Below are 13,482 nucleotides of genomic sequence, written 5' to 3' on the forward strand. Positions count from 1 at the left end.
ATGCACAAAGCTTGATAGGGGACTATCAGACCCTGCCATAGGCTGCTTGTCAGTTATACTGATACTATATGAGTTGTGCAGTCTATTTTCCAAGCAATCAAATGATGCTGAACTATTAAGGACTGTAAAGAAAAGTTAAATCAATTTAAAAAAAAATGTAAGCAAAAAAAATATTAAATAAAAAACAATTTAGAACAGAAACAACAGTTTAAAAATGTTAAAAATATAAACATATTTACTACTACTACTGGCGAAAGAACATAAAAAAATCCAAAATGTGTATGGTGTCTTTTATTGGAGAGTCACTTTTTTTATTCCAGCATAGAACCAATTTAGAATAGATCAACAGTTGATCTGTAAGGCACCATACTGAGTGGAGGGGAGGTTTCATTCTTGTTTGATATAGAGTACTGTATATACTTGAGTACAAGCCAAGTTTTTCAGCACAAAAAATGTTCTGAAAGACCCAAACTCAGATTATGCTTGCGTCAAAAAAAAAAAAATAAAGTCAATATTCACCTTTCCGAAGGTCCCTGCAGGTCCTCTTCTTCCTTCCAGCAGCGGCAGGTCCGAGTGGTCCGACTGCTGGCCATGCAAACACTATGTTATAATGTGTGTGTGGCCAGCACGGGACCTGTCCCTGACGGAAGTAAGAAGCTTACTGAGAGGTGAGAATTGACTTAGTTTTTTTATGTGCTGGGCATAATGGGGACTGGCTATGTACTGGTGGCTGGCTGGCTATATTTTACAGGGGGCTGGCAGGCAGGCTATGTACTACATGGGGCTGGCAGGCTGGCTATATTCTACAGGGGCTGGCAGACAGGCTATATACTACTGAAGGCTGGCAGGATGGCTAAATACTACAGGGGGCTGGCAGGCAGGCTATAGGCTGCTGAAGGCTGACAGACTGGCTACATGCTAAAGTGGATTGGCCAGATTGCTATATACTACATGGGCCTGGCAGGCTGACTAAATACTACAGGGGGCTGCTAGGCTGGCTATATACTGGAAGCATAGGTTGGATATATACTGGAGAGCATGGGTGGGCTGGCTGTCTATATACTGAGGGGGAAAAGGCAGCTTAGCCATATACTGGGGGGAATGGGCTGCCACCAATGCATTGTCCACCCTATGCTTCTACTGGAGTCAATAGGTTTTCCCAGTTTTTTTGTGGTAAAATTAGGTACCTCGGCTTAAACTGGGGTTGGTTTATACTCAAGTATATATGGTAATTAGCGCTGTGTGTTGTAACGAGCCGTGCACCTGTATGACATTACATGACCATGGACAGATTTCTGTTCCCTGGAAGTAAATAATGAAGCATTCTTCCTAACAACAGCAAACAGAGATCTAGAAAACTGTGAAGAATTGATACAAAAAGTATATTAGGATGGGCCTACATAAATATTTCTCACTTTGGAGGACTACACAGTTAACACGTGTAATATTTAGATCTTGTGGCTCTGTTAGGAAATTGAACACCTAGTGCCAAGGTTTCTGCATAGATTGCACTGAAAGTCGTCAGTTCCTGCTGAAAGACAGAATAACAGGAAGCTCTTCTAACAAGTAGGGGCTGTCTAATGTCCTTGTACTATATAAAGGTAATTGTTTTCTTTACTTTCTATTATATTTCCTGTTGCAAATCCATTCACTTTATGCCAGATTTTAAACATCCTTGAGGTTCTAAAACAGGTACATTACCCTCAAGTCGGTATTTTATATTTCCAATACCGCTGTCATTGATGTGGAGTTCCTTTGTATTAGATACAGCAGCACGTTTACTTAGATACTTAAAGTCTATCTCATTGACTCTCATTGTACATCATGCATTAGAAAAGTATGTACTCACACCTGCACCGAAAGGTGACAGATATCACAGGGATATGCCATCACATCCTGACTGGCCATAGGGTTAAAAACATCAAATTCTTCAGAAATATACCATATATACTCGTGTATAAGCCGAGATTTTCAGCACAAAAAATGTGCTGAAAAACCTCACCTCGGCTTATACACGAGTCAACTAAGGGGCAAACATAAAGGGGCAAAAAAAAAAAGTAATACTCACCCTCCGGTGTCCGGATCCTCGGCGGCAGCTCCCGATTCTTGGCAGCGGCTCCGCTCCCCTCTTCTTTCTTCACTGGCGGCTCCCGGTCTCTTTTCTTTCTTCACTAGCCGGCAGTCGCGTCCATGCGATCTGCGGGCGGGCGCACACTATGATGCGGCGCTGTCGCCGCTGATGACGTCATCGGCGGCGACACTGCCGCATCATAGTGTGCGCCCGCCGGCAAGTCGCATGGACGCGACTGCCGGCTAGTGAAAAAGAAAAGAGACCAGGAGCCGCCAGTGAAGAAAGAAGAGGGGAGCTGTCACCGAGGTCCGGAAGCCGCCGGCAGGACCGGGAGCCACCGCCGAGGACCGGGAGTCGTGCCGAGCATCAAAGGTGAGTATCGTCGGAGGGTGAGTATTAAGTTTGTTTTTTTTATTCACTTGGCATACTGGGGGCAGACTGTATACTACTATTGGGGCAGGCTGTATACTATTATTGGGGCAGGCTGTATACTACTATTGGGGCAGGCTGTATACTACTATTGGGGCAGGCTGTATACTGCTATTGGGGCAGGCTGTATACTACTATTGGGGCAGGCTGTATACTACTATTGGGGCAGGCTGTATACTACTATTGGGGCAGGCTGTATACTACTATTGGGGCAGGCTGTATACTGCTATTGGGGCAGGCTGTATACTGCTATTGGGGCAGGCTGTATACTACTATTGGGGCAGGCTGTATACTACTATTGGGGCAGGCTGTATACTACTATTGGGGCAGGCTGTATACTGCTATTGGGGCAGGCTGTATACTGCTATTGGGGCAGGCTGTATACTACTATTGGGGCAGGCTGTATACTACTATTGGGGCAGGCTGTATACTACTATTGGGGCAGGCTGTGTACTACTTGGGGGCAGGCTGTATACTACTTGGGGGCAGGCTCTATACTATTTGGGGCAGGCTGTATGCTACAGGGGGAGGCTGGCTGTATACTACAGGGGGCTGGCTGTATACTACACCCTCGGCTTATACTCGAGTCAATAGGTTTTTCCAGTTTTTGGTGGTAAAATTAGGAGTTTCGGCTTATACTCGGGTCGGCTTATACTCGAATATATACGGTAAATGAAAATGTAAACACTTATTTTTATGCTGATAATGAATCAATTTATTAAGTAACAGGAGGACATTTGCAACAATTGTTTTATTGTTTCAATGCATCTTAAAAAATATATAAAAAATGTGCTACTATTTTAGTATACAGCTCCTGAGCAGGACTTTGTGTCTCCGTAGTTACAGGGTAAGATGGAAGGGGCTGTGACTGTAGGATCAGACCACACAAGCTTTGTATGGACTCCCCAAACCATAGTCAAACATCATTTGGCAGCTTATCATATATAAGTTAGAGGCAGAAATCACTTTTTTTTTTAATCCAAATGCATTTAAAATAAAACCTCAACAAAAACTGCATTAGAATTCTGAGTGCAAACGCCTTTAGGCAAGTTCATACTGGACATGCGTATTTGTAGTGGAATCCGGGCATAATTCCAAGCTACAGTTTAGCCGTACGAACTATTAGGCAGTCTGCAAGAAGATATTATTCCTTTCAATTTTGTAATTCTCAAATTTAAAATATATACATTCTTGAGTCACTTGTTGTATCAGATTCAATTATTCTTTACTAAAAAAAACCATCTCAGTATTAACCCCTTAAATACTTGGCCCTTTTTTGTTTTAGCATTTCCATTTGTCATGGCCCACCTTCAAAAATTGATTATTTTTTTATTTTTCAGAGGTGTTTGACAGCTTTTTTTCTAGGTAAAAAAGTATACTTCCTAGTGACTGTATTTATTATTCCTTGAAGGAAAAAAATTCTAAACCCTATGGTGAAAGCTTTACGGCTTTCACTGTGTGCTCCAAATGACACATCTCCTTCATGCATTGGGTTGGTATAACCATGGGGATATCAAATTTATACAGGTTTTATTGTATTTCAGTACATTCATTAAAAAATATAAAAACATTCTGTGCAAAGAAAATGCTTTCCTTGCTACAATTTTGAGGACTATATGGGGGGGGGGGGGAAATGCTCCTTTCCAGTACCTCCCATTTGGCAACTGCCTAGTCACACAGCAGATGCTAATGAAAGGTACAATATAACATATCTTTTTTTCTGTAAAACCAATTTTTTATACAAAAACACTTTGGCAGTGTATGTACTATGCTCTGTGGGGACTGGGGGAGTGCTGAAAATTGGTCTCCTGGTGACAGGTTCCCTTTAAAGCCCTTGCTCACGACAGCCTTCGAGCGCACAGCAATTCCCATGTATGAGACCCGGATTGAGTTGCAAGAAGTGTGCATTATAATAGTTTTTTTTCCTCTGCAGAACGCTCCTGGACTTCAGCTTTACCGATTCTTCTTCTGCAGCACGGCAGTCAGTGGGGTAACTTGACGCTGATGGGCCCCAGTGTAAAGTCTGTGCCAGTCCCCCCACCTCCCACTATAATGTATAGTTCATAGTACTAGTCTTGTCATATGGGAAAGTGAGACCTTATGGGCCCCCAAAGCCTCTTGGGCCCAGTTGCACCCCCTCAAGTTACGCCCTTGACGGCATTAGTATGTAAGTGATCACTGTTGAAAACCACTGTGTAGCAGTGGATGATTTCCTTTAAGTGAGATTCTTCACACCAAAACGATAGACACTGTGGGGAACATTTATCTGGGCTTCTACACCAGAAAACCTGCATAGCACCCCTGAAATAATTGAAATTCTATGCAAACAGCCTGGTATTCGATTATTATCTCTTTTACGCCAAAGGGGGGAGCATGAAGGGGCACGACCAGCAGTAGAGTGGGGTTCCTACCTCACACCTGTGCACTACCTAGACCAAGCGAAAGTTCACCTAGAGTCTTTGTATGGCTTTTGTGCAAAACTGGTAATATTTTGCAGCCACCTCCTAGATACATCAGGAGGCCTAAGCCTCTTGATGTACCATGTTCCATAGGCAGGGCTTCAATCATACGCTGACACTCATGATAAATCTATCCCCTATGACTAAGGCTTGACAGACCCGATTAAAAATCAGTGGGGTTAGCTAGGCACTGGATTCGGCAGTGCGTCATGGTTTCCATTTATAACGGAAAACATAACACAGAAGTGAACATTGTTGATTTCTATCTATATCAATATGCTACTTATTAGTAACAAGAGAGTAAAGTGAATGCATAAAACATATTTTTTATATTAGCTCTGAATGAACAAAGGATGTGATTCACATGTATATACATAGCTTTTACCTAGGCCGGGGTTATGGAAAATTGCTGATATAAATTTAGGCAGTCGATTTTGGGTTTCAATGTGCTAAGATGTCATCAGATGACAAATCATGTTTTGAAGTTGGTACAGTATATACATGGTAAATTGTTTTACCAACTGCAGAGTTCTAGCCCCCACTTCTTGTGGTGAAATCAGCCTAGCTACAGGCCCCATATTTTATTTTCACCTTGAGCTAGATATTTAGTTGAGCTAGCTCTGCAATAACACAGGCTGTACAAGTCTGCATAGAAATAATTGTTCTCTATAGCATAATTCACCTCAGAAAAATGTTCTTGCTGGATATAATAGATCTTATTACCCTGGAATTCCTGAGCATTTACGACAGACATGTCTGATGTGAGACATTGAGGTCCTGACAGTTGCAGAGACTCTAGTAATCCTATATCCACTTTTGTTGAATAATTTAAAGAGCTATTATATTTTCAGACATTTCTCTGTGAAAGGCTAGTTAGAACTATGCGTCTCAGATGTCTCAGATAGGGAATAGAAATATATTTTACAGATTTCTGAGAAATCGAGCAAAGGAAGACTCTTAATTTCTTACATTTATGAAATAACATGTGTTTATCTTACACAATTAAGATAAAGCACAGCATAGAAAAGCCTGGGATTGGGGCCTTACCCTAACTTGGAGTTAATTAAATCTTCTACCTAGAGGATAAGGTTGTGTGCTCATGTGCAACCCATGGAAGCAGGCCTTGTATGTTGGTCAGATCCCACAGACTTCACACATTGCACAGGACAGGATCCATGCATTATACAGAAATATCATGCAAGGATTCCCATCTTTTCTAATTTGTGCAGTCCATGGGAACGGACCAACATATGGGCCCATTCCTACAGGTTGCATGTGTTCATGTGCAGATAGCCTTATATTGTGAAACATAAAAAAAAGTTCTGCTTACCTTTTGCATGTGAAATTATGGACTTTTCTTCTTACAGAATGTTGGCTCAGTGGGGTAACAGAAATCCATGTTTGATTCCCTATTCTGCGGAGGCACTATTTTCTATGCAGTTGTTAGAATTTTGAAGTAAAACATGCAGAAATAAAAAATAAAAACATAGATCTCTGTCTCCTCTACTTATTGAAGTACATTATGTAGGAAATGGGAAGCAGATGTTAACTGCAGCCAAGATCCATCTTCTAGCATCTCAAGATCCACTACAATGTACTGTAGCATGTATGGAGAAAATAAGGAATGCATGGATTGGATTGGTAAAATCATTGGTAAAATTGGTAAAATGGATTGGTAAAATAATTTCTTCCATAAAGAAAAAAAAAAATATTGCAAACATTTTTTTAAATACTCAAATTACCATTCTCACACAGGTGTGAAGTAGCAACAACCAGCTAAAAGTTTTAGCAGGACAGGTCATATTCAGGACTGGTACATATACAGTACGTACTGTTTGAAAACATGCAAAACAGTTATAAAACAATTTTGCCAGTCAACCAACATGTTCTACTCCAGATGCCTTGCCATCTGGGCTATACTTTATATCTATGGTAAATTTAGTTTATTCATATCAGCTATTTCACAAGCTATTTAGTCTATTTTTATAAGGGTGACTAAGTACTGTTCAACATCTGGTTCCTGAATAGAAAAACTGACTTTACTTTGCCAGTTCTGGTATGGTTCACCCCACATTTGGTGTAAACGATGGGATAATTGATAGAATATTCTTCTAACATTTTCTTAATTCGCCCAACTGTGTCTATAATTAATGAAGTCTATGCAGAAGAATTTCCCTTTTAAACCTGAATTTTTTTAATCATGTGATTTATCAGTTTTATCTATTATTTTATCATTAATTATTACTACATTATTATTACAATTCTATTAATGTTAGAGGTAAACAGGCAATGTGCTTTTAACAAAGCTTGTATGAATAAATAACACAAGGAAATATAATAAACTTTGTAATACAAAAGTGCTTCTTGAAGGAAATCTACCATGAGAATCAGGCATGATAAACCTGGGGTCATAGATCAAGCCACCGTGACTGTGGTAATATTCTCATATTTGCTATCTTTCCTTATGCTAATGAACCAGGAGGACTCTGGGTTTGTTACCAGAGCCCCACTGTCGTGTAGTTTCACATGCTGTTACACTGTATAGGAGCACATCTCCCCCTCCCCCTGCAGCACTTTCCCCTCCCACTGCCAAGCTGTATTCTCACACAGTAGGAGGGGGGAAGTGAACAGCCTAACAGCATGTGAAGGAACCACTTGCAGGGGCTCTGTTAACACCACCCAGAGCCCTTCTGGCTCATTGGTCTGATTTTAAAAATTGATTTTAGAAGAAAATTTCCACAGTCATGGTGTCTGGATCTATGAGTAAATGCCCTGGTTCATCATTCCTAACTTTAATGGTAGATTTCCTAAAGGGAACCTGTCATCAGAAATTCACCTAATAAACCACTACTAGTATGTTGTCAAGCAGCTTAACACCTTCCAGATTATGTTTCTTTCATAGCTCAGCGTGATTCCATCATGCAGAAAATAAACTTTGAAATGAGAAGTAAACTGGTATAAAGTCAAGGAGGGGAAGAGTTTAACATTAAAGTTAAGCTCTCCTCACATCCTCTCATGTGATTGACATAATGCACTGGACTTCAGGAGATCGACCTTGTGATGTTTCTGGATGCAGGAATATCAATTATAGAGAAGGGGCATTCTAGGCAAGGAGAGCCTGACTTCAGTGCTAAATTCTCCGCCTCCTTGACTTTATACAACTTATTCACATCTCACTTCAAAGCTGATTTTCTGGATGATGCCACCATACAGGACCATAAGAAAACATTATCTGAAAGGTGTTTAGCTGCATGAAAACATACTAGTAGTGGTTTCTTAGGTCAATATCTACTGACAGGTTCCATTTAAACATTTTCTTTCTCCATTTAGGAGGCTCTTTTTCCTAGTCTCCACTTTTCAAATTGCACACTTCATTTTACTACGAAATCTGTCATGAGTAACAAGAAAACTTTCTTCTCACTGAAGAATTCAATTAGTATTAAAGAATTAAATTCAGTATTTTATATGAAGACAGAATAGGAATCACATGTATCCTGGTAAGTAAATTTCTTCATTCTGAGTGAGAGTACATACATACAGTGACCAAATCTACCAAATGCATGTACCATTATATGCTGGTGTGTGTCCCCTGAAACATGATCTGTACTTCCTTTATCTTTTTATGGCCATGTTTTGGAGAAAATTGTTAAAAAGTTATGCAAATGAGTCTCCTGGCTCCATTGTCTGCTAATTATGATATCACCATTTCACCGGCTGGTGAAAGAAGAGGGAGGCAGTAGTGCCTAACAGAGGCCTGCATAATTAGTGGAAGACAGAGCCAAAGGGGCTTCTGTGATGTAGACAAAAGCCCCTGAGTCTCATTTGCATAATAGTAAAAGATAATTTTCTCCAAAATGAGATCATTACAAGATAAAAGGAGGATCTTGTTTCAGACACACACACACACACACACACACACACATGTGTGCTTGGTGTAAAATACTGCATTCACAAACTACCACACCCCTTTAAATTGCCCCCTTGCTGCTTCTTATGTTTCCTTTATGAGAGCCCAGTTGGTCTTTGTATACTTTTATGTACATAGAATATAACTTATACTTATACCTCTTGAGTTAATCATCACTGAATGATCACCGTTTATGCAAACCAAATATTGTTGCAACAATTTTTTGAAGTCATACTCAGGAATGCCTATAAAATGTAAAGTTTCATTGTATCTTTTATGAATAGAATAAAAATCCCTATATTTATGAATAAGTTGTTGAACAGCATTTCTATTGGATTACCGCAATAAAGCTTTGCTGATTAACTTCAACTTAAATTTTGTGTGCCTGGATATTCTTTATACAAGCATTTCTATTGGAGCCACCAATTAATACCTTCCCAATATTATTACATCATGTACAGTACTTGCTAGACAAGAGCTCTCCAGGAACTGTGATAGAACTACAAAAGCTTTTCTATGACAAGATGGTATTTTCAATAGATGGAAGCAATGGAAGGAATGTAGTTGTGAAACTAAGCAACTGATATAACAATAAAGACGCTGACACAATTTTCAGCATTTTTCAGCTTTCTAAGTATTTTAATAGGGCTCCCAGATACAGAGAATTGATTCTCTGGAAGAAGATAACATATTTATTATATCTAATGCTTGCATTTTGCAATAAGATACATATATTCACTCAATCCTAACTGAGTTTTCCTGAATAACCTTAAGTGTTATTTTGTAATACAGGCAGATCACAGTATAATATACTTCCTAATATACTACCTGCAGCTGAGATGCATTATGGGTAAAAAAAAAAAACATACTACTGTACTAGTACATAAGTTGACACCCGTAAACTGAACAAGTGGCTACTTACTAATCCCGGAGAAAGAGAATTCCTTGGCCTGCCCTCTCCCTCCCTGTAGGAGTGTGTTTCCCATACTAGGTAACAAAAGAGTTTATCAGAAGCAGAACTGTGTTGTTTGTTGTGATAATGGACATCTCTACCATGAAACTTATAATAAAAACAATGGGTAGATCTATCCATTCATTTACAACAGAATTCTGTCTTCATTTGCACCAAACAATTGTCTGCGCCACATTAATCAAGGGTTTTAAGAGTTTTTAGACAATGTAATAGAATATTGACGTAGCTTTCGGGCAGAAACTAAGTCAACTATTAGGAGGTGCAAAGTACAAATGGACAGTCTTGTATTACACCAGATTTATCATCCAGTATCAGGCACTGGTGCAGAATAAGATTGCTTAGTCTTACCTTACAACACTTTTGATAACCCTGAACCAATAGATGGAAAATTAAACATGGGAATTAAAGTTCTTTAGAAGATAATTCTACAGCAAGACCTAGCAGCATCAAAACTAAGATGCAGAGCATCAATTAGCAGAATAATGAAGATATAGTCAATTCTTTTTTTCTACATTTTTATTGAAAGCATTTTTAATGTGCTCCTCATATATTAATACAGTGTATATATTTTATACATAAACGCTTATGACCATGCTTAAAATGTTATGTTAAAGAGCCAGGTGAAACAGACATGCATTATTTGAATATTGCCGGACGTGTTTCGGGAACACTCCGTTCCCTTCGTCAGGTCCAAAGTTACAGCGTTTTACAAGGGATCATAGGCCAAGTCATTGAGTGGTATAGATAAATGCATATAGCTGAAGTGTCTCTAAAGTCCAAAAGCTATACGAAGGTTCTGATGGTGGCAAACCTTGGTGAGTAGAGACTGGGATACATCTGCGGGCTGCCGGCACACACAGTGCTGCACTGCTGGCCGTGGATATATCCCAGTCTCTACTCACCAAGGTTCACCACCATCAGAGCCTTCGTATAGCTTTCGGACTTTAGATAAACTTTGGCTACACGCATTTATCTATACTACTCAATGACTTGGCTGATGATCCATTGAAAAGAGCAGTGTGTTCCCGAAACATGTTGTCTGCCAATACTAAAATAAAATAAGTCAATATGACACATCTCTGAAAAGCATTTCCTTTAACATATTGACCCTAAATTGTCTGATCCACACGCAAGTTTGGATACGAGGAGATGCTGCAAGTTGCACATATTGCACTGTGTAATCTATTGTATTTAGCTCATGCATAGAAATTGTCAGGCTCGCAAAGTTTCAGATATTATAGTTCTGGTGACTATTGTGTGACTGATGTTTGAACCCTGTATCTTACCTTATCTGTTCACATGAAATGTACTATGTAACCACCATTGATCTGCTTAATCTGTAATAATTATTGTTATTGTTTCTAGATATAAACTTATACTGTGGCTTTAGGTAAAGATATGTTGTCAGTCTTTTAAGGCACAATATTTTACTTGTTAGTAAACTATTTATGTAGCTGACATTAAAAGAATTTTTAAATTTTAAATAATGGGAAGGGTTTTTTTATTCATGTACTGTAGAAATCAGGATTCAAAAAGTCACAAAAGACGGCAATTGCAACTCTTTGGAATTTTTTACATGCCTACAGCACTCACAAACAGTTCAAGACTTTTATGTATCTGTAAGTCCATACAGACTACAGTAAAATTGACAGTAAAGCTTTCATGCTTCCCGTATAAACTCGAGTAAAAGCCGAGTTTTTCAGCACAATTTGTGCGCTGAAAATTCCCCACTCTGCTTATATTCGAGTATATAAAAAAATAATAAACTCAGTACTCACCATTCTCGACAGCCCTGGCAGCTCCTCTTCCGTCTTCATGTTCGCTGCAGGTCCCCGACAGCTCCGTCTGCACCGCAGCTTCTTCTTTCTTCCGGCCGGCTGCAGGTCCGCGAAAGGTCCGCAATGGAAGAAGAGCTGCCCGGGCCGTCGGAATGATGAGTACTGAGTTTATTTTTTATTAGGGCTGGCTATATACTACAGGGGGCTGGCAGGCTATATACTTAAGGGGGCTGGCCGTATACAACACGTGGCTGGCAGGCTTTATACTGGGGAGGCTTTGACCAATGCATTTCCCACCCTCGGCTTATACTCAAGTCAATAGGTTTTTCCAGTTTTTGTGTTAAAATTAGGGGCCTCGCCTTATACTCGAGTATATACAGTATGTATTTTATTAAACAAAATACTGAAAATAATGTAGATCTTACCAGAATTTTAACTCTTAAGACCATCATTCTTATTGTCCACAGCATTATCTTCTCTGGCTATTACTGCAACATTGTTCCACTTTCTTGACCTTTTTTTACTGAAAAACAAAGAATAATGTTGTTGCTATCATATTTATTATTACTATAATTATTTTATTATTAAAAATACTATTAAATAATATTAAAAGACTGTATTGTTTTCAGCAAAACTACCATCATGAATATGAAATTCAACTGGAAAGCAGTATTTTAGAAATCAGGAGGAGCTGAACAGATTGATATATAGTGTTGTGTGAAAAGATTCGGTATAACCTGTCATATAGCCTAGCAATGTGGGTGCTTCCAGTAGTGATTTACAGTCCTCCATCAGACAGTCTATACAGTGATAGTTGTCAATCACTGATGTTTGACAAAAGCTTCTGCTGTCCTACTAAAGCAGGGGTCAGGAACCTTTTTGGCTGAGAGAGCCATAAGCGCCACATATTTTAAAATATAATTCTGCGAGAGCCGTACAATGGGGCTTATTTACTGAGGGTCCCGCGGCCGCATTTTTGTCGGGGATCACGCCACCCGCCGCAGAACATTATAATACACCCGCCACCCGCCGCAGAACATTATAATACACCCGCCACCCGCCGCAGAACATTATAATACACCCGCCGCAGAACATTATAATACACCCGCCACCCGCCGCAGAACATTATAATACACCCGCCACCCCCCGCAGAACATTATAATACACCCGCCATCCCCCGCAGAACATTATAATACACCCGCCATCCCCCGCAGAACATTATAATACACCCGCCACCTCCCGCAGAACATTATAATACACACGCCACCCCCCACAGAACATTATAATGCACCCGCCGCAGAACATTATAATACACACGCCACCCCCAGCAGAACATTATAATACACCCGCCACCCCCCGCAGAACATTATAATACACACGCCACCCCCGCAGAACATTATAATACACCCGCCACCCCCCGCAGAACATTATAATACACACGCCACCCCCCGCAGAACATTATAATACACCCGCCACCCCCCGCAGAACATTATAATACACACGCCACCCCCCGCAGAACATTATAATACACACGCCACCCCCCGCAGAACATTATAATACACACGCCACACCCCGCAGAACATTATAATACACACGCCACCCCCCGCAGAACATTATAATACACACGCCACCCCCCGCAGAACATTATAATACACACGCCACCCCCGCAGAACATTATAATACACACGCCACCCCCCGCAGAACATTATAATACACCCGCCACCCCCCGCAGAACATTATAATACACACTCCACCCCCCGCAGAACATTATTATACACATGCCACCCGCCGCAGAACATCCCAATACACACGCCACCCCCCGCAGAACATTATAATACACCCGCCACCCCCCGCAGAACATTATA

The 13,482-nt window shown here is 40.2% G+C and overlaps 1 protein-coding gene across 3 annotated transcripts in view; it reads right to left on the reverse strand.

Annotated features, from left to right (window-relative positions):
- The window catches only part of ATXN1 (ataxin 1), a 212,947-nt gene that overhangs the window by 142,422 nt on the left and 57,043 nt on the right, over nucleotides 1-13,482 (reverse strand). For all 3 annotated transcript variants that reach the window (XM_072152640.1, XM_072152642.1, XM_072152641.1), the window contains exon 2: nucleotides 12,043-12,140. The gene's annotated coding sequence lies outside the window, so the exon portion shown is untranslated. The remainder of the gene's footprint in view (nucleotides 1-12,042; nucleotides 12,141-13,482) is intronic.

This window comes from Engystomops pustulosus, chromosome 5, assembly GCF_040894005.1.
Source record: "Engystomops pustulosus chromosome 5, aEngPut4.maternal, whole genome shotgun sequence".
NCBI lineage: Eukaryota > Metazoa > Chordata > Amphibia > Anura > Leptodactylidae > Engystomops > Engystomops pustulosus.